At 40.4% G+C, this 26,398-nt stretch overlaps 1 protein-coding gene and 1 long non-coding RNA gene across 2 annotated transcripts in view; one reads left to right on the top strand and one right to left on the bottom strand.

Moving 5' to 3' along the window:
- RBFOX1 (RNA binding fox-1 homolog 1) overlaps nt 1-26,398 on the top strand; it is a 2,532,432-nt gene that overhangs the window by 1,886,950 nt on the left and 619,084 nt on the right.
- LOC116536191 lies at nt 11,473-25,608 on the bottom strand. Its single transcript, XR_004262522.1, has 3 exons — nt 25,491-25,608; nt 12,666-12,669; nt 11,473-11,483 (listed from the first exon to the last, which is right to left on the bottom strand). It is a non-coding gene; the product is annotated as an uncharacterized LOC116536191 (long non-coding RNA).

Genomic DNA, 26,398 nt, shown 5'->3' on the forward strand with positions numbered 1-26,398 from the left:
AAAGTTGGTTATTCTACTTGCCAAATAACATCTGATCCCAGGGAGTAGTGGAGACGAGAGAGCGGGAACATGTTTGTCACCTAAAGAGAGAAACTGCCACTCAGCACTGGCCCATGGTTATCACTATGAAAACATAGACCTTACCTTGCTGGATCATTCAATATTTCCAAAAATACATGCAAGTGATTACTTGAAATCTCTTTATTTTTAAATATTGGGAAATAATAGATCTTACCTCACTGGATCATTCAATATTTCCAAAGAATACGTGCAAGTTATTATTTGAAACCTCTTGATTTTTAAAGATTGGCAAAGTTATGTTTCAGAAAGATATCAATATATTGGCTGAATGAAATGCATTGCTGCTATGGGTTTGAACATCTGCGTTAGCATTTCACCACGACTGCTTCTGAGTGCCTACACAGAGATGGATACAGAGCACAGGTGTTCAGTGGAATATTTGTGGAATCAATGAATGAACACATGCATGCAAGTTTTTAAAGAGTGGGGTGCTTAGTCATTTTTCCCTAAATGTTCCTATCAGAAAGGGCACGTTTTGTGCCTTGTACAAATTGAGAATTAGTGACGGTCTTGTCTGGAGGTGATCTCTATCACCAGAAACCATAAGGAAGATGAGTTTTCTGCGTTTTCTTCACTGTAATGACGAAGTGTGTGCAGAACGTCTCCCAAGTAGAAGCAGTCAATCCTGGTTTGTTCAGGTGGTCCAGGTTTTAGCATTGAAAATCCTGCATCCCAGGAAACCCTTCTTCCCAGTCAAACCAGGATGCTGTGCCATTCCATTCTCGATCCTCTTTGCTTTAATTCATGGACTCTAAAATGTAGTAAGCAGACTGGTCATTGTACACGCCTGGGTGAGAATTTTCCAGCTGGGGGCTGAGTAGTTATTTTTTTACCTCTCTGAGATAGCCAGCCCTGAGGCTGTCTCCATCACTGCCTGTTTTATGGCACGGCTTGGTGGTGGTACTCTCCATCATGCTTGGGCAGTATGCATCTTTTTGGGACTACCTACAGGGCATTTTAACAGGTTACTTGCCACCTGTCTCATTTGGCAAATGATTCCACAATTTACCTGATGCTTTTAATTGTTCAGGTGACTTTTTGCCTTGGGCAGTTTTAGGTAAAAATTAAAATCAACAAGGGGCTCGGTTAAGCAGTTTTCTCTGCATGCCATGTAAAAATATAACTAATGGTCAAAACTCATACCTGAGCAGGAGATCATGTTTTCCCCCTCCCCTTCTGTACATTGCCTGTTTTAATATTAATTTCTTCTTTATCCATATATCAATAATTGAACACTGCATCAATTAATATGCCAGGCAAATTGCATTCCCCATCCTCTCATTCATGATGAATTTCAGTAATGGAGATAATTTTCAAGATAAAATATACAATTTAAAATGGATTAAAAAGAAAAACCAATAAAGGAGAAGTGATTTATAGAAGAACAGTTTTTGAGTACTTTCAGGAAATCTTAGCTGTGCCTCCATGCCGATGGATTTTGTAAAGAGAGCTTGTTGCAATGATCAAGTTTTATGCATGCTGCAACGTTTCCTAGGTCTGCAGTTGCAAAGAAAGAGAGGGAAGAAAGAATGTATATACACACACACACACACACACACACCCACACACACCCACACACACACACACACACTTTAAAATCTGGTCTTCTAAGGAGGGCGTATGTATCATCTCCCTCCTTCGATTAGGAAGCTACAGATGCATTCTAGCAAGTCTACTTGAAGCTTTCCATTTGCTGGGCTTACTTGGTGGGGCTTGGTTTTTTGCTTTTGATTTGCTGAATTGGCACACAGGCTTCTGACGGCCCATCCTCCGGCCCCCCTTCCCCTTCCCCAGTCCACACCCTGGCTGAGAGCCCCTGCACAGAGAAGAGGGGCAGGCGACAGCTGCAGCTGTGGGCAGGACTTCAGCCTCTGAGCCGGCAGTGACACCGTGGCGTCGGTAGATGGCTGTAGACAAGTGAGCTGAGCTGTGCGGTGTGAAGAGTAATGAGTCTGGGGAGGCCTTGACCTGCCTGGATGCTGCTTTTATCTGAAGTACATTTAAAGAGATAAAGGGGAAGCCGGGTTGCTGCACATGTTCTTTTCTCTGCGGCTGGAGCTTTACTTTGAGTTTAAAAAAATTCTCAGATGCTGGCCTCCCAGAGTCACGGGCTCTGTGCAGCTGGGCTTGCCTCAAGAGGATCGGCCGCCTTCCTGTAAATTCCACCAGTGGGGACTTCCGTGAATCTCCCACCCGCCATCAGGAAATGGTGTAGTGCCTCTCTGTGTATGATCACACCATCGCTGGTATTATGAATAGTACCAGTATCATCAGTTTTTATTTTCGCCATTGTGGCTGGCCGCCTAAAGTGTCTGGATTTGCTCATTAAACAGCCAAACCAAGAATTTGTTACCTAAGCAGGCTTGACAGAAGAGAAAACAAAGGCAAGAGTTAGGAAGGGAAAAGAGAGAAAGAGAGAAGGAGGGAGAGAGGGAGGGAGGGAGGAGGGAGAGAGAGAGAGAGAGAGGGAGAGAGAGAGAGAGAGAGAGAGACAGCCAGAAGCAAGTCACATCACATACAGTGCCACTGAAGGAATGTTATCCTCATAAACTCATAAACAAGCACAGCAAACCTTGTGTAAGGAAAGAAGAGGGTCTCTAAGGACTTGACAGGAAAAGGCAAGATTTTCTACCCACTGGTTTCAGTTTTTCTTCCAGATACTCTTGGTGAAGTAAGGAGACTTCTGTTTGCTGACAGAGCCCTTGATTTCTCTTTCAAGATGATGATGTATTTGTGGGTAGGTAGTGTCTCTTTCGCTGTCTCTTTCTCTCTCACTGTCTCTCTTTCTCTCTCTCTCTTTCTCTCTTTCTCTCTCTCTCTTTCTCTCTGATTAATAAATTGACTTCGGGGATAAAGATTGCAGCCCAGAGTAATCGCATTTTGTGTAAGGTGATTATGCTGTAGCAGAATAATCTTGCACTGCTATAGTACATGTGCTTGCCTTTCCAGTGGGAGTTTAGGCAAGACCTGGTTCATTAGCATGAAGCTGCAATTTGGTTTTCAGTTGCAAAAAGGAAACACACAAAAAATGTGTGTGCATGTGTGTATGGGGGTGGGGGTAGGGATGCATGGTTTTCTGTTTTTTGAAAACATTGGTGGTGGTGAATTCAGAAAAAAGAAACGGTCTAGGAAGTCGGGTTAGACATGCAGCAAATCCTACATCACTTGTAGCTGTGCGGGATTTCATTTCATTACCAAGAATGAACTGCTCTCAGTAGTGGTGGCTTTGTTTATTTGTTTTGTTTTTGTCTCTGTTTGTCGCTCAAAAGTGACTACTTATCTGTCATTTTGGGGTTGCGTGCTGTAGAAGAGAGTAACATGTTTCATTTGCTTTAACCAGATGTCTGTCTGTCTATATGTATGTGAGAGTGTATTTTACAAGGTTGGTCTAGAAAAATGTAGATTTACATGCACTTACTCTGGCTTACTGATAAATACTGTGTAGTTTTTTTTTTTTTTTTTCTTCTGGCAATGGTATTAAAATAAAAGCAATGAAGTGGTAACCTGTAGTTATGAATTACAATATTTAACTGTTGAAACAATAAAAAAATAGTAATCTAGCATGAATGGCTTAGAAAAAATTACTTACTATGTTTGAGAAGACAAATATATACCCTAGTGTAGTTTAGGCAATAAAGAGCATGTGTAAATTTCTCATGCCAGTAACCAAAGTCCTAGCTCTGTGATTTCAGGTTAAGAGCAGGTGTTCCCTGCTTTGCCAAGGGAGGGAGGCATTTTTGAGGTTCAACTCTACCAGTCTCTTTCATCGACATCATCATCACTGTTGTTTTTCGTTGTTCAGCAGACTTAGAAAAACCTCTTTTTATCCCCCTGCCTGCAGTCCCTGCTCTGGTTCAACTCCGATCTGTGAACTCTCTTTGCTGTAAAGGAAGAAGGCCTTTTTGTTGAATTCTTTGTTAATCACGTTGGTTCTTTGACCTCTGCTGGTCTCTAGGTCTGCCCTGCCCCTCAGTGAGCCTTGTCATTTACACCCCTGCCCCCTTTCTTTGGGACATTTTCCTTTGTAGCAACTTCAGCTCCATTTCTACCCGGTTTATTTTTGCACAGTTTAATACAATGAATTCTGGCAGTTGGAGACAGACTTTCTCTATTATTATTTTGTCTTCATTTCAGGGCAAGTTTTCCCTTCAAGCTTGCGTATCATGACAGAGGCATTCGGAAACACAAAACCACTAGTTAAAACAGCATAAACTTAACAGAGTTCTACCTAACATCACTGAATTCTCATACTATTTATTTTTGACGTTGGAGGTAGAAGCAGTTACAATTTTGAATGTTTACAAATGCTGATTTTTAAGCACTAAAAAAAAGTAGTTGCATGGGATTATCGCCTCAATACTTAAGGAAATAATTATACTAGTATTTCATGGAAAGGACCCTTTTTGGCTTTTATTTTGTGACCAGAGTCTGGTTAATTATAAACTTCAGTAATTTCTTTAGGCTGTGGTGAGTTGGTGTCTGGTCACACTCTTTTCCTGAGTTGTTAAGTAATGTCTGTGATATTATTTATGAAGTTCGTTAGCTCTTACATATGGACACATTTTCAACTCAAAGCAGAGGAAAAGTGTTGCATGTCCCAGACCCCCTTCCACAGTCGAAAAACTTGCTGACTTGTTTCCTACTAATTAATCTTGACTTAAAAGCAACATACCTCAATTTCTATGTTCGTCTTTCAGACCAATGCATTTTAGGGCTACATGTTTTTATTAACATGTTTATCAAATTGAAAAGTGGGTACTACCTTGCTCTCCTGTGCTCAAGTATTCTATTTACATCTTTACTTCAGATTTTTTTTTTCTGCATTCAAAAAATGCAGAGACTTTAAATTGGAACAGCTGGATGCAGGCTGTTTAAGGAGATATGAATTAGCAAGCCAGCATTAACACTGTGAGGTTGGAGAGGTTTTCCATTCTTTTCTTCTTCTTCTTCTTTTTTAATGCAGAGGTTCTGCTCTTGCCTTCTAGTCTGTAAATAAAGATACTCTAAATGTGGTTGATATCTCTGTTTAAGAGCTCATCTTGCTTTAGGAAAATGAGCCTCAGCCACATCGATGTGTGAAAATAGTGTTTGCTACTCTCATGGATATAAAAGTGAAAATGAAGAGACAAGGAGAGACAGTAAAATAGAATCCACATTCAGTTTACTCATGTCATTGTTTCTTAAATTTGTAAAGCAGTATCTTTATATGCACCTATCTGTGTTAATAGCACACAATTTCAGTAAGTATATTTTTACTAAAACGGAAAACTTTCTGCTGGGGGGAGGTGTGGAGTAGATGGTATAGCCTTCCTTCTTCTTTAGACTTACTAAGTCATTTTAGTGTATAAGGATGGTCCCGTGGATTTGAAAGGAAAAGAAACATTTTGGAATCGTATTAATTAAAAATAATGTAGCTACACTAAAGCCAATCCCATTAAATAGTTACAGATGCTTAATACGTTCACCGTTTAGTGTCATCTCAGATTTGTACGTTTTTTGCCCTTAAATTTATTTAAGAAAGTTTTCCTATAGGTAATCAGTTTTGTAGTTTTCTTTGTATTTCATTTTCCCCAAGTGAGTACAGGTTGCTGTACAGTGGAAAGAAAGTTGAGTTCTCTGCAACCATTGTCTGACTTCCTGGCAGTTCTGATTCACTAAACTTGGGCACAGTAGGAGGGGGAAATGACCTTCCCTGTGGACTTCCCGGAAAAACGGGGAAGTTGCTTTTTCTGAGGATGTGAACTGAGCTGGACACCAGGCTACACATGCCATAGAATGAAATAAAACCCTCTTGACCAGCACAACCCTCTGCTCCCCTGTGGTTATTTAATTCCACCAGGATTAGAGGTTCTTTGGAATACAATTGAGCTGTTTCTTCTAGGGCTGGACAGTAGGTAATTGGTACCTACTCATCTAATTCAGAAATAGGAAATCAATTCCTCTGCCCCTCAAGTCTTGGACCAAGGTCCCCGCTTAAACACGCCTACAACAGGTATTAGTTTCTGACTTCATAACCATTTCGTTTCTCTTCCCTTCTTCAGTTGATTGAAACAAAGAACTGTTTCTGTTATTTTTACTTACATTTTTGCATTTACATTCCAAGTATGCTTCCTCTGTTCTTTTACTTGTCGTTAAAAAAATGCAGTTTTTATTTTAACTTTTCTTTACTTCCAGATATGGTGTTCCATTTATTCATTGAAAATAACTTTTCTTTATCATTTCACACTTCATCCTCACCTTTTAAAAACATCTTTTTAGAAATACCCTTTTATAGAAACATACCTGGGTTTAAAATGGGAGAAGAGCAACAAGTCAAGAATTTCTGAGTGATGTCGAAAAGATGGGGAGAGGGTTACGCCGGGAGGCAGCATCTCCGCTTTTACCAATGTAGTTCAATCACTTTAAAATAGTAGTAAATGAAAATGCATCAATTTTTCTTCCGGATCCTGAGAGTCCTGTACCTCCCAGGGTGTGTTACCCTTGGCAGAAACACTGCCACCCAGACAGCTGCAGTTCTTAGCCTGCTGTAAGCAAACTTGTGAAGTATCTGCTTGTGGCTTATCCCTGCCCTTTCACCCATTCCCCAGTATTTTGGGGGAGCCTTCTCGGAATTCTTCATTTTCTTTCCTGAATGCTAACGCTTTTTTCTGGTCTGCATTCTACATTCTAGAGCTTGGTTATTAACTGAGTATAGGGATGGCCTGATTTATAGATTCCATATAGATCAGAGATTGTGCCAAAATTGAAGATAAAGACCATAGTTGTTTTATTGTCTTGGATTATCATGCCAATTTAATTTAAGCTTTTTCGGGACAGAAACAAGATCTCCTTTTAGTTTGACATTTTCTTTCCTCCTTTATTTCAAACCATACATGTGCCCTTTGTAGTAAAATTAGTCAATGAGAAAAAAAAATAGCACCTAAGACATATACTGAAACACTGTTTAAACTCAAAGATATTTAAAGACATATTAAAGATATTTTTTTAACATGCACATGCACACATACATTTATCATCTCAATTTGAATACAGCACTGATTACAAGGTTGCAAGGTAACCCATTGATTTCTCAATAGTGTTTCTTGCTGTTTGCTTCTGCTTTCGTGTGTGTTTCTGGGGAGGCAAAAATGCTATCGCGTTAAAATCATGTATCAATCGTAAAACACATCTCCATTTCAGATACATTAAAATGTGAAGAAGGAAAAACAAAACCTCTGAGAGGAAATATTCTTTCATAAAATGAGATCACACTGCTTTAGAACTTACTGTTTTGTTACCTGCTTTTATCACTTAACATTTTGGGCCATTAAATATTTTTCAACAACAGCTTCTTTAATACTGTATAGACAGTGTTCCAGTGAATGGCGATTCCAGAGCTTATTTAACCAATTCTTTCTCAGTTGCTTCTTCTTATAAAAATCCTTGCTAGTTCCTGGTATGGTGTGAATGCATTCACTAATCATACATTCATTTGTTCAGTGGGTTGATTACTGACTGAGTGTTTACAGACCTGGCCACTGTATGTGGTACTGGCCCTTGGGGGATTCACAGCTATGTTAAAAATATGTTAAAATCGGTGAAGTGCTGAAAACAGACGATTCCTAGTTAATATTAGTCACCTGTTGATGGCAATTCACAAGTTTGCTAATTATTTTTTCTTGTTTCAAGTATTCTCTTCCCTTTACCAAATCAAATGTTGGGACATTCACCTTTCACAGTGAATCTTAATTCCGCTTTGATGCACTGGAGGCCTCAGTGCTGTCTATTTTTTTTCCAACTTAGTTGACCCATTCGTTGAATGGTTCCTTTTTGTGGGAACTTGTGCTAGAAATTGTCTGTGGCGACCAAAGGAAACATTTTTGTTTCGGAGAGAGAACTTTTCGTTTTTTGTTCCAAAGTTTAGAATTTCTGTGTTTCCTATTGCTGTACTGCTTTACAGCAAAATGCCTCAGGAATACAAAGAAGACTTCCTTTCCTCCAATGAATCCTGATTCAGAAATTAATTTCTGTTGGCCTGGCAAGTTCATCCAGCACCCATATTGACGGCGGTGTATCTTAGTTAGCGGCTGAGGAAAAGGCCCCAGGAGACTCTGATTATGGTGATGAGGGTGTTCTTTATACTCATCCCTTATCATTCCTGACTGCAGTGTATACTGAGCTTGCCTCTCTTGTCTGTATCACCGGGAGACAGCTCAAAGCCCTGAATGTTCTCTCTTGTCTCAAATATTCCAGCCTCTATGCACTTCTTCCACACCCAGCCCACCTCCTCTTTGGCACTCTGACAAAGTCACAACCCTAGTGTTGCTAAAAGAAGTTTTTGGATGTTTGGAAAAGGCCAGTTTCCCAGCATCTTTAAGTCAGGTACGCATTTATCCAGATACTCTTCGGGTAGAGGAGGGATGATGGACCCTCATGAACATCTCAACCTTCTGGTTGATTAGAGGGAAGCTGAATGGATTGAAAGTTAATGAATGGGAGTTCATTTGTGACTTACATCTTCCCCCTCTGGCTTAACCACTCATGGCCTCCACTCACAGCAGTCTTTCTCTGGCAGAGGGAGTAATACGCTATTTTACGCTTGAGCACCCAGAAGCCATTGATGTAAACTGATCAGTACGTTTTTTGTATTTTCCTGAAATTCTGTTTACATGCACATTCCTCTTTGTCTGTAAAGTGATTTGTATCATAAAGCCCCATCCATTTTTTCCCCGTTGTTATAATGCCACTAAACTCATTAGATATTTTTGTGTTTAAAGATTCTCGCAAAAAATAATCGTGTGACTATATAAGACATATATAATTTTTTAAAGTCAAACCTGATGAGTATTAATAAAAATGATAATGGAGGCTTTATGTTTGTGTTTTAAACATAGTAATTGGTCGACTGCATGTTCTTTAGTGCCAGAGGATCAGAACAAAATGGACTCAAATGTGAAATAACCCGTCTGTTCTTCATTTTACATTTTGAGTGGTGTTTCATTTACCTTTAGAAAATTTCCCAAACCTTCAGACAAATACTTGATGAAATGACTTGGGTTTGAAAGGCATAAGCAAATTAGTTTCTGTGCAAACCTTGTGTCCCCATTCAGAGAAGAACAAATTGAAAAATTGATATTCAATACCAACAAGATAATTTCGGGAAGCAATAGAACATTGTTTTGACAACTAAGGAACATGAAGCTTTTAGGACAAGTAGAGAGAGCTTTGCACATTGTGCTTTCCATTAATTATCCTAAGACATTCTAGGTGAAAAGAAAATGGGAAGGAAAGGTAGGAAGAGAAAGATTTGAAGATGATTTGGAGACATGCAACGGTATTTCAAGTGGTGCCAGGGACTGGATAGCATAAACCATTGCTTCCTTTGCATTCTTGTAACATCTTCTGCTGATTTTATCATTTGAAGTCAGACTTTCAAATCCTGTGTATTGGGAAACACAGGATTTTTTTTTGTTACCTTGACCTGGAGACATCTGCATTTCTTTGGCAGTTTTTAAATTTTTCTAAATGAGTACATTGTTCAGCCTACTCTGATGTCTTTTTAGCGGTTAGGTGGTACGGCTAAGACGGCTGATAGCCTGACATAAGGGCAGACTGTAAAACTGTGTGCGTGTCTGTTGAGAAAGAGAGACTGAGACAGAGGCAAAGAGAGTTCTTCTGCTTACATTTAAATAACTCACTTACGGATAACATTTGTATTATGTGTTCTCTTCAGTCACACAGAATTTTGCCCCCGTCTCTTAATACCTGTAAAACAAATTTTGCATCTGTAAACATCTATCGTGAACATCAAAGGTAAACATTTCTTGTGGGATAACCTTGTACTCTTACAGAGTGGTCTGCAATTCTGTTATTTGCAAATGTGTTTGTATTTTGTTGATGATATTAGTAATTTGTAATTTTTTTCTAACTAGAATATTCTTTTGTGTGTGTGTGTGATGGAGTCTCACTTTGTCACCCAGGCTCTGGCTCAGTGGCGTGATCTCGGCTCTCTGCAACCTCTACCTTCCGGGTTCAAGGTGTTTTCCTACCTCAGCCTCCTGAGTAGCTGGGATTACAGGCACCTGCCACCACGCCTGACTAATTTTTGTATTTTTAGTAGAGACAGGGTTTCGCTATATTGGCCAGGCTGGTCTCCAGCTCCTGACTTCAGGAGATCTACCTGCCTCAGCCTCCCAAAGTGCTGGGATTACAGGCGTGAGCCACTGTGGCTGGCTTAGAATGTTCTTTCTTAATGGAACTCATGACAAAATGAAAACATGATTAATTTTTTTTCTGGAATGTGGAGTTGTGTGTCCTCTTTTCCACTTGTTTTTTCTTTCTCTGAGTTACGTTGTAAGCGCTTTCACACAAAGAAGTTTCTGAGCCTTCTCTGTGCTTGGATGTCATAATACACACCAGGTGGGAGCTTAGAATGTGTTTACATTTGATGATCACGTTTGCAAGATCTCTTTTGATCGCTGGATAAGTAGCAGGTTTTTTAAATTCCATTTTAAGTTTTGGGGTACATGTGAAGAACATGCAAGGTTGTTGCATAGGTACACACATGGCAGTGTGATTTGCTGCCTTCCTCCCCTTCACCTATATCTGGCATTTCTCCCCATGCTATCTCTCCCCAACTCCCCACCCCCCGCTGTCCCTCCCCTATTTCCCTTCAACAGACCCCAGTGTGTGATGCTCCCCTCCCTGTGTCCACGTGTTCTCATTGTTCAATACCCGCCTATGAGTGAGAACATGCGGTGTTTGATTTTCTGTTCTTGTGTCAGTTTGCTGAGAATGATGGTTTCCAGGTTCATCCATGTCCCTGCAAAGGATATGAACTCACCCTTTTTCATGGCTTCATAGTATTCAATGGTGTATATGTGCCACATTTTCCCTGTCCAGTCTATCATCGATGGGCATTTGGGTTGGTTCCAGGTCTTTGCTGTTGTAAACAGTCCTGCAATGAACATTTGTGTGCATGTGTCCTTATAGCAGTTTGTTTTTTTAAATTCATTTACTTGTTAAGAAAATATGGAGAGCATGTAATGCATTAGATATCGTGTGTGCTAAGTTCTGAGGACACAGGAGACATGATATAATCCCAGTCTTCATATAACTTATATGTAGTGAAGGAGACAGATAAAATACAACAGAACCACAGAAGAGGTAACAAATGAGCCAAACTGGTTGATGCAAGTATAATAGCTAAAACTCATGGTTTCAGAGCTAAGTGGAGACCCAAAGGGAATATGGAGGCTGACATACCTGAGAAGTCTAAAGATGATAGGCCTTCAGAACCAGGTGGATGCAGGTCATCTCACCATGTCATTGAAACTCTGACTCAGTTTCTCAGATATGTTTTCCTATGTGTCCCCCAGCAGGATGGCTGAGGCAGCCAGCAGTAGATTCAGGCTGACATCCCACTGTTACAGCAGCCCCAGTGGGTTGATCACACTCATCCAAGAAGTAGTAGGCTCCAGGAAAAGTTTTGAGGCCAATTTCGTTGCACATGAATTGAGTCCCTTACCTACCCCTGAACCAATCCCTGACACTAAATATCTGATCCTGTGTAAAATACTTGCTGTTTGGATCTGGGAGTGGAGTCAGACCCAGTAAAATAGGGACTGAGCTGGGCACAGTGGCTCATGACTGTAATCCTAGTACTTTGGGAGGCTGAGGCAGGTGGATCACCGGAGGTCAGGAGTTCGAGACCAGCCTGGCAAACATGGTGAAAACCTGTGTCTACTAAAAATTCAAAAATTAGTTGGGAATGATATTACAGATGTGAACCTGTAATCTCAGCTACTCGGGAGGCTGAGGTAGGAGAATCACTGGAACCTGGGAGGCAGAGGTTGCAGTGGGCCAAGATTGCATCACTGCACTCCAGCCTGGGTGGCAGAGCAAGACTCCAACTCAAAAACCAACAAATAAACAAACAGAAAACAGAGACTGAGAATAGGGATGTGGTGGTTTCCTAGGAAATTTTAAAGAGCTGTTACCAGAAAGTGAAATGAAGCCTGGTTAGGTAAAAACAACAGATGCCTCCTGTACAAATGGACACATGCTTTCATTTGCAAGGAGATCCAGAACAAAAGCAAAAAGCATGCATGGGTGACAGAACAGTGAGAGGGGTGTTATGACTGGTGACTTAGAGAAAACTTTTCCAAGAAGGTGTCTTATCAGCTAGGACCTGAGAGCTAGGAAGTTGCTGTGAGGTGGGAGGATGTTAGGGAGGTGTGGCAGTGTAAGGAGGACATTGTGTGCATTGAAGTTCCAGAAGGCCAGGCTGGCTCAGCCTCCGATGGGAGGCGCATGGTCAGAGAGAGTTCGAGTTCTGAAACAGGTGGGAATCAGCGCCTGGTAGTTTATCGTTGCTTTGCATTTCCCCCAGTATGAAAGACCCCAGCATCTCCCATGCGACACCCTAGTGTTAAAACATTGGGAGAGAGAAGAACGTCATAGAATGTGGAGAAGAGTAAGAGAGTGAGTGGAATGTTCTTTTCTGTCTTAGTTGAAAAGCATTAGAGAAATGTGGAGTCATTTCTGTCTAGGATTTTAAGCACCTCTCCATCTGCCTAAAATAATCAAATTCCATCCAATTAGACGCTGCTACCACTCATAACACGCAAGTCTGCACGTTTACTACACCCAGGGTTTCTCTGCATTCAGTTTTGATCTATATTTTCAAAGAAACCTGACCCCCAAATCGCCACGATGATTCCTTTACAGGTGCTGAGTCAGCAGGAAGCTAGTACGTATTTACGCAAGGATTCTGATGAAAGGGGGGAAAAGGAAAATCTAAAAGAAGAAAAATACAAAATATATGGAAACTCTGAGGTCTCCTGCTGAGGTGGGAAGAATGAGTTGGGGAGTCCTTGAATAAATCATAGCGGCACACACAATGGCCTGCTTTGTCTAGTAAACTGAACACTTTTGGTTGAGGATCAGAAATACAAAACAGTTTGATAATAGTGAGTGTTGTGAGGAATTTCAAGTGTTTTCAAGGGCGTTTGACTTAAATGAGCTCCGTGATGGAGTATTCAAGTAAAGCCAGTGTTGTTAATGTGCTATATTAAAAGGCTAATCAAAGAGGCAAGTGGTGCAAGTGAGACCAGGAACATAATTAGTTAATGGAAGATTGAAAGCAATATGGAAGGGGCAGAAAATGTTTTGTTGTTGCTTTTAGAACTGTTGCCCAGGCTGGAGTGCAGTGGCGCAATTGCGGCTCACTGCAACCTCTGCCTCCTGGGTTCAAAGGATTCTCCTCCCTCAGTCTCCCAAGTAGCTGGGATTTCAGGCGAATGCCACCATACTCAGCGAATTTTTTTTTTTTTTTTTTTTTTTATAATTGGGTTTTCACCATGTTGGCCAGGCTGGTCTCCAACTCCTGACCTTGTGATCCACCTGCCTGTGCGTTTCAAAGTTCTGGGATTACAGGCGTGAGTCACTTCATCCAGCCAACCAAAGTTGGTCTTTTTGATTGACGGCTGCCTCCTTTTGGTGGGTCAGTGTCTAAAATATGTCTCTTGTTAAATAGTTTGCCAATCACCCTTGTCTAGTACCTTTCTTGAAAGGTTATGGTGAAAGGCTATATTGCCAAAAAAGTACTTGGAATCAGAGATGGCAGATAGTAGATGTTTAGTAAAAGTTAGCTACAACCATCAGTACTGTTATCATTACAAAAAAACTAAGTACAAACAATTTCTTCTGCATGTGTGTGGGTGTAGAATGAAGGAGGGTAGATATAGGGCAGGAGAGATCACTCTATCTAGCTTCAGTAAGAAATGGCTCAAAAATCAAGGAATTTCAAGACAGCTATGCCTGGTGTAAACTCACATTGTACCAGGTTCTCGTTGTAGGATCTTTCTCGGGTGTTTTATTTAACCCCTCTTTTAAATGGGGCTCATACCAGAAGGGGAATGGGATGAAATAATAAAACCATTTTCAGTGTCTAACTGAGTGATTTGCACTGACATGTGAGACTTTGTGGTCTTTTCTTCTCCTATTACTTGTAAACCAAAAAGTATCTGAGACAAGTCTCAATCACTTTAGGAAGTCTGTTTTGCTGAGGCTAAGGATGCACCCTTGACACAGCCTCAGGAGGTCCCGAGGACACGTGCCCAAGGTGGTCGGGAACAGTTTGCTTCTATACATTGAAGGAGACATGAGACATCGATCAATACGTGTAAGATTTATACATTGGTTCTTTTTTTTTTGAGATGGAGTCTCACTCTATAATCCATGCTTGAGTGCAGTGGTGCTGTCTCAGCTCACTGTGACCTCCACCTCCTGAGCTTAAGCGATTCTCCTGCCTCAGCCTCCCAAGTAGCTAGGATTACAAGTGCCCGCCACCGCGCCCAGCTAATTTTTTGTATTTTTAGTAGAGATGGGGTTTCACCATGTTGGTCAGGCTGGTCTTAAACTCGTGACCTTCTGATCTGCCTGCCTCAGGCTTCCAAAGTGCCGGCGTTACAGGTGTGAGCCATAGTACCTGGCCAGATTTACATTGGTTCTATCTGAAAGGGTGGACACCTCAAGGAGGAGCGTGCTTCCAGGTCATAGGTAGATTTAAACATATTCTGACTGGCAAGTGGTTCAAAGAGGTATCAGTAGAAAGGAAATGTGTGGGTTTCAATAAGGGTTTGTGGAGAACTAGGTTTTATGTGGATGCAGCCTCTAAGTAGCAGGTTTTAGACAGAATAGACTGTAAATGTTTCTTATTAGACTTAAGGTTTGTGTTGATGCTAATGCTGGTGAGGCATGTTCAATCCTCACTTCTTATCATGGTCTGAACTAGTCTTTCAGGTTCAATTTTAGATTGCCCTGGCCAGGAGGGAAGTCCATTCCGATAGTGGGGGGTGAGGGTAGTCACCTTCAAATTTTATTTTTGGTTTACATACTAAATAAAGCTCTTGGGTGAAGGAAGCAGTAAAGAAGCTTTAGAGGGGGATGCAGAGGAAACAAGATTGACGTTGAAAGGAGTTTTCAAATTTGTGTGTTAAAGGAATGAATATTCAGTGCCTATATCAGTGTTGTGATAATCAGTAGAAGAAAATGCTGGTGAAAATTTCTCTTTTTAAAAAGAACACTGATTCTTTCTGAAAATAAAAGTCGTACTTGGACATTATGAAACAGTTGGTTGTATGAAGTAGAATGTGAATCCCCCCAACCTATTACTCATCACTGTTAATGGTTTCGACATATTTTCTCATCTTTTAAAACAATATATTTGAATTTACTTAGATATCCTTTTTCCTCCAAAACAGAATCATACTGTAAACATATTTTCAGACAAATCATCTCATAAACATTTTCTAATGTTACCAGTGATTTGGGAAAACGTGGGTTTTTTTTAAGGTTGTAATTTTTTTTTTTAAACCGTAGTTTATTTACCCATTTGTCTATTGTTGGATGTCAGGTTTTTCTTGACATAGCCTGTTATAAATATTAATGAAATGAACAATAACTACTTTAAAAATATACAAAATGGACAAAGGCGGTGAACAGAGGATTCAGAAGGGAAGAAAGATCCAATGGCCGTAAATATAGGACACTGTGTTCATCCTCCCCAATGTCAAATGAATGCAAACTAAAAATGTTTTGTCAAATTGAGAAACGTTTTGCAAAGGGTAATACTATACTGACTGCTAAACATTTTTAAAGGTTTGTAAGTATGAAGGATTTTAAAAAATGAAAGTGATTGTACTTTGTAGCCTGATCAAGGATTATTTTTTGAGGAAATAGACATATAGTGAAAAAAATGTTATGTACAAGGATATCCGGTACAAAATTACTTATATACAGTGAAACATTTCTCAAGTTTTTGCTCAGATAATAAAAGCCAATGTTCTCTGCTGTGGTATTTTTAAGGTACTAAATGACCCCTGCAGTTGGTTGCTCAGTGTTAAGATAGTCACAGCTGTGCGTGCGGGCAGACCTGGCCTCTGCAGGACCCATTTTTGTGGCTAGGAATTTATTCTTTCTGTCCCAGCACGGCATTGAGGAAAAGTGAGTGAGGTGCCAGTTTTCCTCTAGCTTGGATGAATTTATGGTGCATCATTGTGCTTGGAGAAAATGCTATTTATTGAAAATAAAAGGGAAAATAGGAAAAAACTGTAATACTTATAGGTGATTGCAAGAAAACTCTTGGATATCGTTCCAGAGTCTTGGTAATAGTAGTTACATAATATAGCAGTGAATGTGTGTGAGAGATTAGAGAATTTTAGAAGGAAGAAACTGAGGTTCTGAAAGAGACGTGGTGTACTAAAGTTTATCCAATCAAAGCATTCACAGAGAGGGAGTAGATCACATACAGAACAGTGGTGACTTTGGAAAAGATCATATGATAGCTAGCAAGACTATGATGAAAGGTTGCTAGAAGGTTATTCAAAGGTGCATTTTGTGAGGGCAAGATTGTAAGGCATGTTAGGGTAGGCATTAGGGTGATTAAAAAAATGTATTTGCTTACCACAAAAGGCAAGTACAGGTTCTGCACTGATGCCTGTCCTGGTCTTCTTTCCCTCTTGATGTTAGAATGTGGCAAATGCTCGGTAATCAGTGAGCCAGTGATTTCCAAGGCTCTTGTCTTTGTCTGCATCCCATGTCCAGGGATTGTGCAGTTGGCTAACTGCACCAAAGCCTGGAGACCAGGTGTCTGCCAGGACTGAAGCTCAGTCTTTCCCCCTCTCACGAAGCCCTATACCATTAGCTAAGTACTGTAACCATCCTGAGACAAGGGTGCCATTTTCTTTACTCCAGATGTACATAACCTACCAATGTTTGCACCCATGCCAAGCTGGCCGTGTCCAGAGGAGGGTGCTTTTTCTAACTTTCAACCAAAAATACAGGCAGAAATGGTTCTGCGTGTGCCTACTTCTCTGTTAGAAAGGAAACCCTCCTCTTACTCACACTCATTGGATTCCAGTTAAGCCACTATTTGCACGGGCATTCCCCAAGGAAATTCACGCTGGAGAAGAGAGATGAAAATATCTATCTCAATTCTAACTTTGTGTAGGAACTCCATTCTCCATATATCCATAGACTATTGGATTCCTTTAGCCTGTGTGTGAAGAAGGATCTGATACAAAGCCTAAGTCTTACTGAAAGCCTTATTGTCTTTAGTGAAGTGTTAAATAGTCGCCTTCAAGCATTCACTTTTTTAGATGTCTTTGCAGGATTTAAAGAAAGAATAAAACATGCCAGGATATTTATGATTCATGAGATTTAATAGAGACCAAAGTAGATCTTATTATTGATGTGCTTACTGCTTCATTAAATTCCCCTTAAGGTTTGCAGCTTGGATATGGATCATTTGCAATAATAATTATGCAGTGATCGATTGATTGGGTCTGACATTGCACTTGTCACCTTGAAATGCAAAATCCATCCATTTTCAACAGTGTGAACATTTCTCTCTAATCTTGCACACCAGCATGTGATAGTTTATTTTATGGAGAAAGTACAATTTATAAAGTTTGGAGACTTAACATTAACCTTTTACTAAGAATGAAGTATCACTTGTCATTTTACAAAGAAATGAAAATCATCCAACCAGCAATTTTTTTGAGATTAGAAAACACAGCCTAATTTCAGAAGAATTTTTCAAACCCAAAATGCATGCACTTCAATTGAGTGCTACAAGTATATTGTGAGTATTGGAGTTACTAAACATTCACGTGGAGCATAAATGTTAAATTGTGAGCTTGAGACTAGCTCTGTTTGTGCGTAAAGACACACACACACACACACATACACACACACACACACACACACACACACACATCTATTTGTCTGTCTGTTTCCATGATTAATTCCCTAATTCTTTCTGTACCTAAAACAAAATGCAAAAACTGTTTCTGAAAAGTGTGAGTGCTTTCAAAGCTGTCGGCCCAATATATTACTGAAAGTTATTCCATTTGAGGATTTACATATTTCTTTCCAGGTTGTGATTTTTAAAGAGGGGATAAAAAAACCAATGACCTCATTCTTTTGTGTTTGTATCAACTTTGATTTCCAGAACTTTAACTGTCCTGAGTTTATGACATGACCCGTCTCAAGTCAGTATGGCAATGAGTTATCGTTATAGAATTGCCTATTAATGGCAGGCATCATTCCTGATGCTGGAATAAAACAGCGAATGAAGCTGGCCTGGCCCATTTCCACACATCACCTACATTCTAGCCAGGAAGCAGAAGGCCATCTTCAGCCCTGCTGAATTTAGCAATGTAATATATTAATTGCTGTGAAAGGACATTCACAATGTATTGCTATGTTAAGAGATGATTGGTGACAAAACCTGTGTCTCCAAAGTGTGGATAGAGATCATCTACACACCTAGATGCTAAAAGTGGTTGGTATGAATGATCTTTTTTCACCTTTTTGCAGTTTGTAGTTTTTTTTGTTATGTATAGCTGTTATTTACGTATTAAATACGACTTAAAGAAATGTAAATAATAATGAATATGCCTTATACAGGACAAACTAACCAGCAAGTCTGGTGGTATCAGAATTTGTTTTGAAAAACCTCTAAGGTACCCAGCAACATGTCAGAAATTACCCGACTGGTGGCTTAAAGTGACTTTAAGTCATGAGAAAGTGCTATTACCTAGTGACACCATTTGCAAGAGAACACGCAAACAAATGGTTCTGGTGTTTACCCGAGTCTCTCTTTCAGACATCCAAGGACAGTTGAAATCTTCCAAGTTTCTGTTGGTTTAGACAGCTTGCTCCCTATTATTAACAACAAGAGTAAAATGGAATTGAAATTTGGTTTTTTTTTTTTTTCCAAATTTGTGGAAAATTCTAAAATATGTGAATCTATTCTAAAATAGTTTGTTGCAAAAAGCAATCCTAGGGCCAGCCTTGTTGGCTCATGCCTATAATCCCCACACTTTGGGAAGCCGAGGCGAGTGGATTGCCTACAAGAGTTCGAGACCAGCCTGGGCAACTTGGTGAAATGCTGTCTTTACCAAAGTACAGAACATTAGCTGGGTGTGGTTGTGTGCACCTGTAATCCCATCTTCTCAGGAGGCCGAGGCAAGAGAATTGCTTGAACCCAGGAGGCAGAGGTTGCAGTGAGCCAAGATTGCCATCCAGCCTGAGTGACAGAGCAAGACTCTATGTCAAAAAAAAAAAAAAAAAAGAAGAAATCCTGCAATCTTAAAATGTCAGAATAGTAATTTTAGGAAATATGTACCTATCTGTATCTATATGGAAAGTAAGGCCAAGACAAATTATAACAAAAGTAGCATTCATGTGTTAAATGTCTTTGCTATTGACTGCTGTCTGGAAATACTGAAGGCTGCATTATTAACCTCTAAATTCTGTCCCTGAGATCCCTTCCCTACGCACACCCATCCAGTGGAATTGAGGATATAAGACAGTCCTATTAGTTGTTGTAGGTTTTCTTTTTTTGTTGTTGAACTTTAAGTTCTGGGATACATATGCAGAACGTGCATGTTTGTTACATAGGTATACATGTGCCATGGTGGTTTCCTGCATCCATCACCCCATCATCTACATTAGGTATTTCTCCCAATGCTATCCCTCCCCTAGCCTCCCCACCCCCGATAGGCCCCATGTGTGATGTTCCCCTCCCTGTGTCCCTGTGTTCTCATTGTTCAACACCCACTTACGAGTGAGAACATGTGGCGTGTGGTTTTCTGTTCTTATGTCAGTTTGCTAGCATAATGTAGCTTCTCATAAGGGGGATCAGTGCAGCTTGGACATCTTCTTAATCAACCTGGTACCTCATCTTCACCCCCATCAGGAGAGTATGCCTCTCAGGTTAAAATAGACGACTGCCATTCTGAGATGGAGGGAAGTTGATTCTGAATCATAGACAAGGAAAGAGGAAGATTTAGGAAAATAATCTATTCCAGATCCTGACTTTAAAAACAGTGACTTACCTAATGAAAATGTTGGACTTCTGTAGTCAAGTCAGGGCCTCTTGCTATGACATCGCCAACTCCTCAGCCTGGGTATTTAAATTAGGACACCAGAAAGACACGGGTTTTCATGTCGGTTGCATATTCATGGTCAGTGGAGATAAGGGCAGTTAACCACGGAACTCTAACTTTCGTCAGTCACTCATCCTTTCTTGAGTATTGCTCTTCCTTATTTTGGTTGTCACTTGTAAAAATCACCAGCACAAATAGGCTCAGACAAAATACACTCCTCAAGGGAGAAATCACTGGTACAAAACAGAAAAGTCCAAGAGATGGGTCTTAGGTACAGTCCCACCCAGATTTAGAAAATATTCTCAGACGTGTGTGTGTGTGTGTGTGTGTGCGCACGCGTGTGCTTGTGTGCTTATGTGTATGTCTTTACATCTCTCAGTTCTGCTGTCTTTAATTCAGTCACAGAGAAGCCCTCCTTGGCACCTGTGGCTCTCCACTTAACATTATTCTAGCTGAGCCCCTCGAGCTGGAGGGGAGAACCTCTGGCACTAAAGCCTGGATGATTAAGCAAAAGTCTCAGGACTGCCTCTCATTGCTTCAGATTAAAGTATATGCTCATGTATTACCCCATCACGTTTGCTTGGCAGTAGTATGTGGAGGTTGGCCAAGTCTAGGTCACGTGACTACTCATGTGAAGGCCAATCCTTAACTTCTCTGGAACCCTCTGATCTGACTTTTTTTTTAAATTAGCTTCACCTATTTTCTTTTTTCTTAACTTTTTATTCCCATAGGTTATGGGGGAACAGATGGTGTTCAGTTACATGAATAAGTTCTTTAGTGGTGATTTGTGAGATTTTGGTGCACCCATCACTCAAGCAGTACACACGGTACCCAATTTGTAGTCTTTTTGTTTTTGTTTTTGTTTTGAGACATAGTCTCGCTCTGCCACCCAGGCTGGAGTGCAGTGAGACGATCTTGGCTCACTGCAACCTTTGCCTCCCAGGTTCAAGCAATTTCCTGCCTCAGCCTCCTGAGTAGCTGAGATTACAGGTGCATGCCATCATGCCTGGCTAATTTTTTTTTTCTTTTTTTTTTTTTTTTTTTTTTAGTAGAGGCAGGGTTTCACCATCTTGGCCAGGCTGATCTTGAACTTCTGACCTAATGATCCACTCACCTCTGCCTCCCAAAGTGCTGAGATTACAGGCCTAAGCCACTGTACCTGGCCCCAATTTGTAGACTTTTATCTGTCACTCCCCTTCCCCCTTTCCCCTGAGTCCACAAAGTCCACTGTATTATTCTTACACCTTTGTATTATCATAGCTTAGCTCCCACTTATGAGTGAGAATGTACAGTGTTTGGTTTTCCATTCCTGAGTTAGTCTCCAGTCCTATCCAGGTTGCTACAAATGCCGTTGACCCATTCCTTTTTATGGCTGAGTAGTATTTCATCTCATTCATATATATGATATATGAGTGGAGATATATGTGTATATATATCTCCACTCATTGATTGATGGGCATTTGGGTTTTGGAGAAACCATCTCATCTGAGAATCTGAGAATGGAGGACGTGTCTCAGTCAGGAGAGGCGTAGGTAGACAATAGATGCTAAGCAAGGATTGTTATAATTGTTCTATGCCTAGTCTTTGTGCCAATGACAACCCTATGAAAGTACTTACTCCAGTAGGATTTCTTATAGCACAACGCCCTGGTGTTCATGAGACTGAAAGTTCTGGAGTATTTAGAAGGAAAGTTCTAAACAGTTCTTACAGTATAACTCTGGCATTCATGGGACTGAAAGTTCTGGTGTATTTAGAAGGAAAGTTGTAGATAGTTCTTACAGCACAACTCTTTGGTATTCACAGGACTAACAGTTCTGAAATATTTAGGACCATTCAATACCCCTACCTCCTGTCTTAAATTTCTCTTTGTCCCTTGAAACTCCTTTACTGTCAATCTGCAGCAGCTTCATGACCTGTGAAGACACAATGCACTTTGACTCCGTTTCTCCTAGGGACTCTTCTTATTCTCAATGATCAGGTACATAATGACTGTATATCTGTGAATATGTACATGCATGAGTGTGTAAACACCTAGGTGAGTTTCCATCTCTAGAAATCACTGTTATTCATCCTGGATAGAGAATGTACAGCTTTGTTTAATTAAATGGTAAAGCTAGTTGAGAATTGGCAAATGGAGTCAGATTGAAAAATATTTTACAGCTCTCTATTCTTCATTTTATATTTCTGGTGATAAACAGAGAAACAAACAAAAAACACTCTTGGTGATTATAAGTGATGAACTTAAGTCTGTGTGATCCCTTTATAATTGAGTAGATCATTAATTCACCACTACTTGTTGCCTTTTGGCTTAAACGTTTGTGTTTTCTATGTGCTTAGGTATTTTTTTATCTGTCTGTTTCAAAGTCCTGGCATAATAATAATAATTTTGTTTCTCGTGTAATGATTTAATTCAACAAACATTTATGGAAAAACTTCCATGTGTGAGCTCTATGCTAGGTGCTTGAGATATGAATTCATGACACATAATCCTGGCTACCAAGAAGCATCAAATTATTAAGGAGAATTAGAGAGTGACATGAGCAGATGCCTTAAAAGGTGTCTGATGAATAGTGTTAAACAAATACACAAACAAACAACATACAGTATTAATTGATTAATGAACCCAGTGTTTATCCTGCACCTGACACTATTCTTGGCAGTGGGCATGCAACTAGGAGGAGATGGACAAGTCCCTCATTCCATGAAGCTTGCATTTCCACGTAAGACACACAGGCAAAAACAAAACAAAACAAAATAACACCAAATGAATAAATGCATAATTGCAGCCTGTGGTAAGTGCTGTGATGTCAAAAAAGACTTCTGTGAGGAAGTCATATGTAAGCCTATTTTGAAAGCGGGGAGGACCAACTATGCAAAGAGCCAAAATGGAAGAACATTCTAGCCAGGGAGAGCTGGTGGGAAGTGAACCCGTGGGAGATTAGCACACAGTGAGCTGGAGAGCAAGGTGGGAGTCTTTCTTCAGGGATGTAAGTGCCTTCTGGGGGCAGACAGACAGTAGATATTCTCATCCAATGGAGCATATTCTGGGGGGATTATTGGCTCAAACTGGAAGGGAGCCACTCCAGGGTGAAAACTGGACCTCACCTTAGAATTCCTCGATTCTCGTACAACACTGCTCTCCTTATTCAGGAGGCTTTTGTTGTTGTTGTTGTTGTTGTTTTGTTTGTTTAAAATTTTTTATTGTACTCGAGGTTCTGGGATACATGTGCAGACCATGCAGGATTGTTGCATAGGTATGTACAAGGCAATGTGGTTTGCTGCCTCCATCCCCCCGTCACCTATATCTGGCATTTCTCCCCGTGTTATCCCTCCTCAACCTCCCTACCCCCTGCTGTCCCTCCCCTAGTCCCCCCCCCGACAGACCCCAGTATGTGATGCTCCCCTCCCTGTGTCCATGTGTTCTCATTGTTCAACAGCAGGCTTTGTTTTATTTTCTTAAACACAGCTTTATCGAGGAATGATTAGCAAATAATAAACTGCATATTTGTAAAGTGTACATTTCGATAACTTCACTTCTGTGCATACCCGGGCAACCCTGACTGTGATCAAGGTAGCAAACATCTCTGTCACCCGACAAGCTTCTTCCTACCTCACTGACATCCTTCTTTCCAGCTCTTCCCCTTGCACCCTCCCCAAGACAACCACCAATCCACTTTCTATTTCTATACACTAGTTTGCCTTTTCTAGAGTTCTATATAAATGGAATCATAGGGTAGGTGGAGTTACTTTTTATAGCCATTAAGCCTACACAGAATAAACGTATTCTAATCTTTTTTCCATATGTCTTTTTGTGTCTGAAAATGATCTAAAACATCTTTAACCATAACCTCCTTGTTTTCTATATCCGTGGTCTAAAACCTGTGTTTGCTTGACGCTGAAGGATTTTCTGACTTGAAAAAGTAGAGTTTACCTTTCCTTTTCCTCTCTCCTTTATTATTTTGGAAAATGCAGTTGACCTAGGAAAGAAAAAGGGAGACAGTGAGTTACGGTTGGAGGGGAGGCAGTAGAGAGATGAAAAGATGAATCAAGCAAAGATCCCACTTTATTATTCTGATCCCAGAAGTTAGATATATGGATGACCAATTTTCAGCTAATTAGCATAAAACAAAATACATTTCAGGAAAATTGTGCTCGACACAGTTTAATGTCTGATGGTTCATAACAGCCTCAGGGTCATCATGAGCATCAACTCTGGAATCAGAAGTTCTGGGGAGAAGGATTAATGGGGAACTGGTGTTCCGGGAGCTCAACATAGATGCTCACAATACCCCCATGAACAATCAAGAGCTTTTTCCTATTTTATTTCAGTATATTTTGTCCTATGTTTGCTTCTTGAAGAATTTGAAAACATACTCACGTTGAAAAATAGTGCAATATATGACTTTCAGAGATTAACAAGATGAAGTCCAGGTCTAAAATGGATTCATCTATTCATTGATCTAGCAAACATTTATTAAACACTTACTGTCTCCAGGATATGTTTCTAGGTACTGAGTACATGGTGCACAGGATAATTCTATATGTACCTATAAGTGTTTGTGTTTGCATATAATTCAGTGGTTTTGTTAGACATATGATTAATTGGTTGTAAAATATGAAAGTCGACCCTGAGCATAGGAGTTTAAAGTAATGCAGCAATTTTGCAACATCCACCGCAGTTAAAAGTGTCCACACTCTTTGATCCTCCAATGGCACTAGTGGAAATTCATCTTGGAGATATACGCGCCCCTGTCTGGAAAGATGCATGTATTACAGGCTCATAGAAGGCTTGTTTGTTGTACCTAAATCCCTGTCAAGGATGGACTAGTAAACGAGTCATGATATAGTATTTATGGTTGAATACTATGCATCTATGAAAAGAAGGAGGTTGATTTGTCTGCGTTGACATTCAACAAAGTCTCAGACATATGGTCAAGGAGGGAAAAAGCATGAAGTGTAACATTATGTACGTTAGGCTTCCATTTGTCAATGGGATGGAAAAGTGGGCAATATATGTGCAGCTTAGGGAAATAGAAGACAGTGCTAACTTTTCAAAAGTTATTGATGAGCAGGGGAGTGAGGATGGAAAAATCCACCTCTTTGAATTATTTTAAATACTTCCAAGGTGATTGTACTGGATTTTCACTTTTGGAAAACTAATCTTAAAATTAGACAAATAGATAAAATAAGTATAAAGGATACCAGTAGTTTTTCTAATGTTAACCTTGGGACCTCATGTATTATTTGATGCATACGTCTCTGAAGGTTGCTGTTCTGTCCCCCTTCTCCCTTGACCATGCCCTGAAACAGAGAGAAAAAACCCCAATCCTTGCCACAATACCTCTCATCAGATTTGACTGCTGCCATGAAATTAATGAGTTACCGACTGCCTCTCAGAACCTTAAGGCATTTTGGAGCCCAGAAGGAAAGTGAGGCCCCCAGGCTTTCCCCCAGACATGAAGAAACCCAAACCATGTATGGAAGGAAGGTGGTGCATCTTTGGGCCTTTGTGATCCAGATGAGTGACAGAGTAACTCACCTAAAAAGAGAAGGAGGTCTCTGCCGATGGAAGCTGCTAATGGGGATGATAGAGTTTTGCACAACCCAGCGATCACAAGCCCAGTTTTAGGGCAAAGGACTCTAAAAACAGAGACAGCCATATTGGCACAGATAGTCCTCCTTTATTTAATTACACCAGTAGATGCCAGGAGGGGAAGGGTCCTTTGGTGGAAAAGAAGAGGGGGTCATTGCACATCCAAAATATCGAGATGACCCCTTTGAGCCATTTCATTCATTCATTTGCTGAACAAACCTGAATTCACACCTTCTTTGACATAGCCCTGCCCTTACATGATGGGGTGGAGTGCTAGAACCAAGTCACTAGCCTTTCTTGAACTTTTAATTTCATGCAAGGAAAAGAGCCCCTTATCAGATAATCTCACAGACAAATATAACTTATAAACTATGATAGGAATTATTAAGGACACTGCAGAGTAAAACAAACAAGGCAGATTATCTCACAGAGCCGAGGAGTTCTCATTCAGCTGTTTATTTAGAAGCCTTTTAATACTGATCACTAAGAATCTCAGCTGAGTGTGATAGCTCACATGTGTAATCTCAGCACATTGGGAGGCTTTGGAAGGAGGATTGTTTGAGGCTAGGAGTGCAAGACCAGCCTGGGCAACATAGCGAGACTGCCCCCGAACCCCAGTCTCTACAAAAAAAAAAAAAAAAAAAAAAAAAGCCAGGTTTGGCATCACTTCTCATGTAGTCCCAGCTACTTAGGGAGGCTGAAGGGGAAGGATCCCCTGAGCCTAGGAGTTTGAGGCTGCAGTGAACTATGATCATGCCACTGTACTCCAGCTTGGGTAACAGAGTGA

This window comes from Sapajus apella, unplaced genomic scaffold (assembly GCF_009761245.1).
Source record: "Sapajus apella isolate SASKATOON/1434 unplaced genomic scaffold, GSC_monkey_1.0 scaffold99, whole genome shotgun sequence".
Taxonomy (NCBI): domain Eukaryota; kingdom Metazoa; phylum Chordata; class Mammalia; order Primates; family Cebidae; genus Sapajus; species Sapajus apella.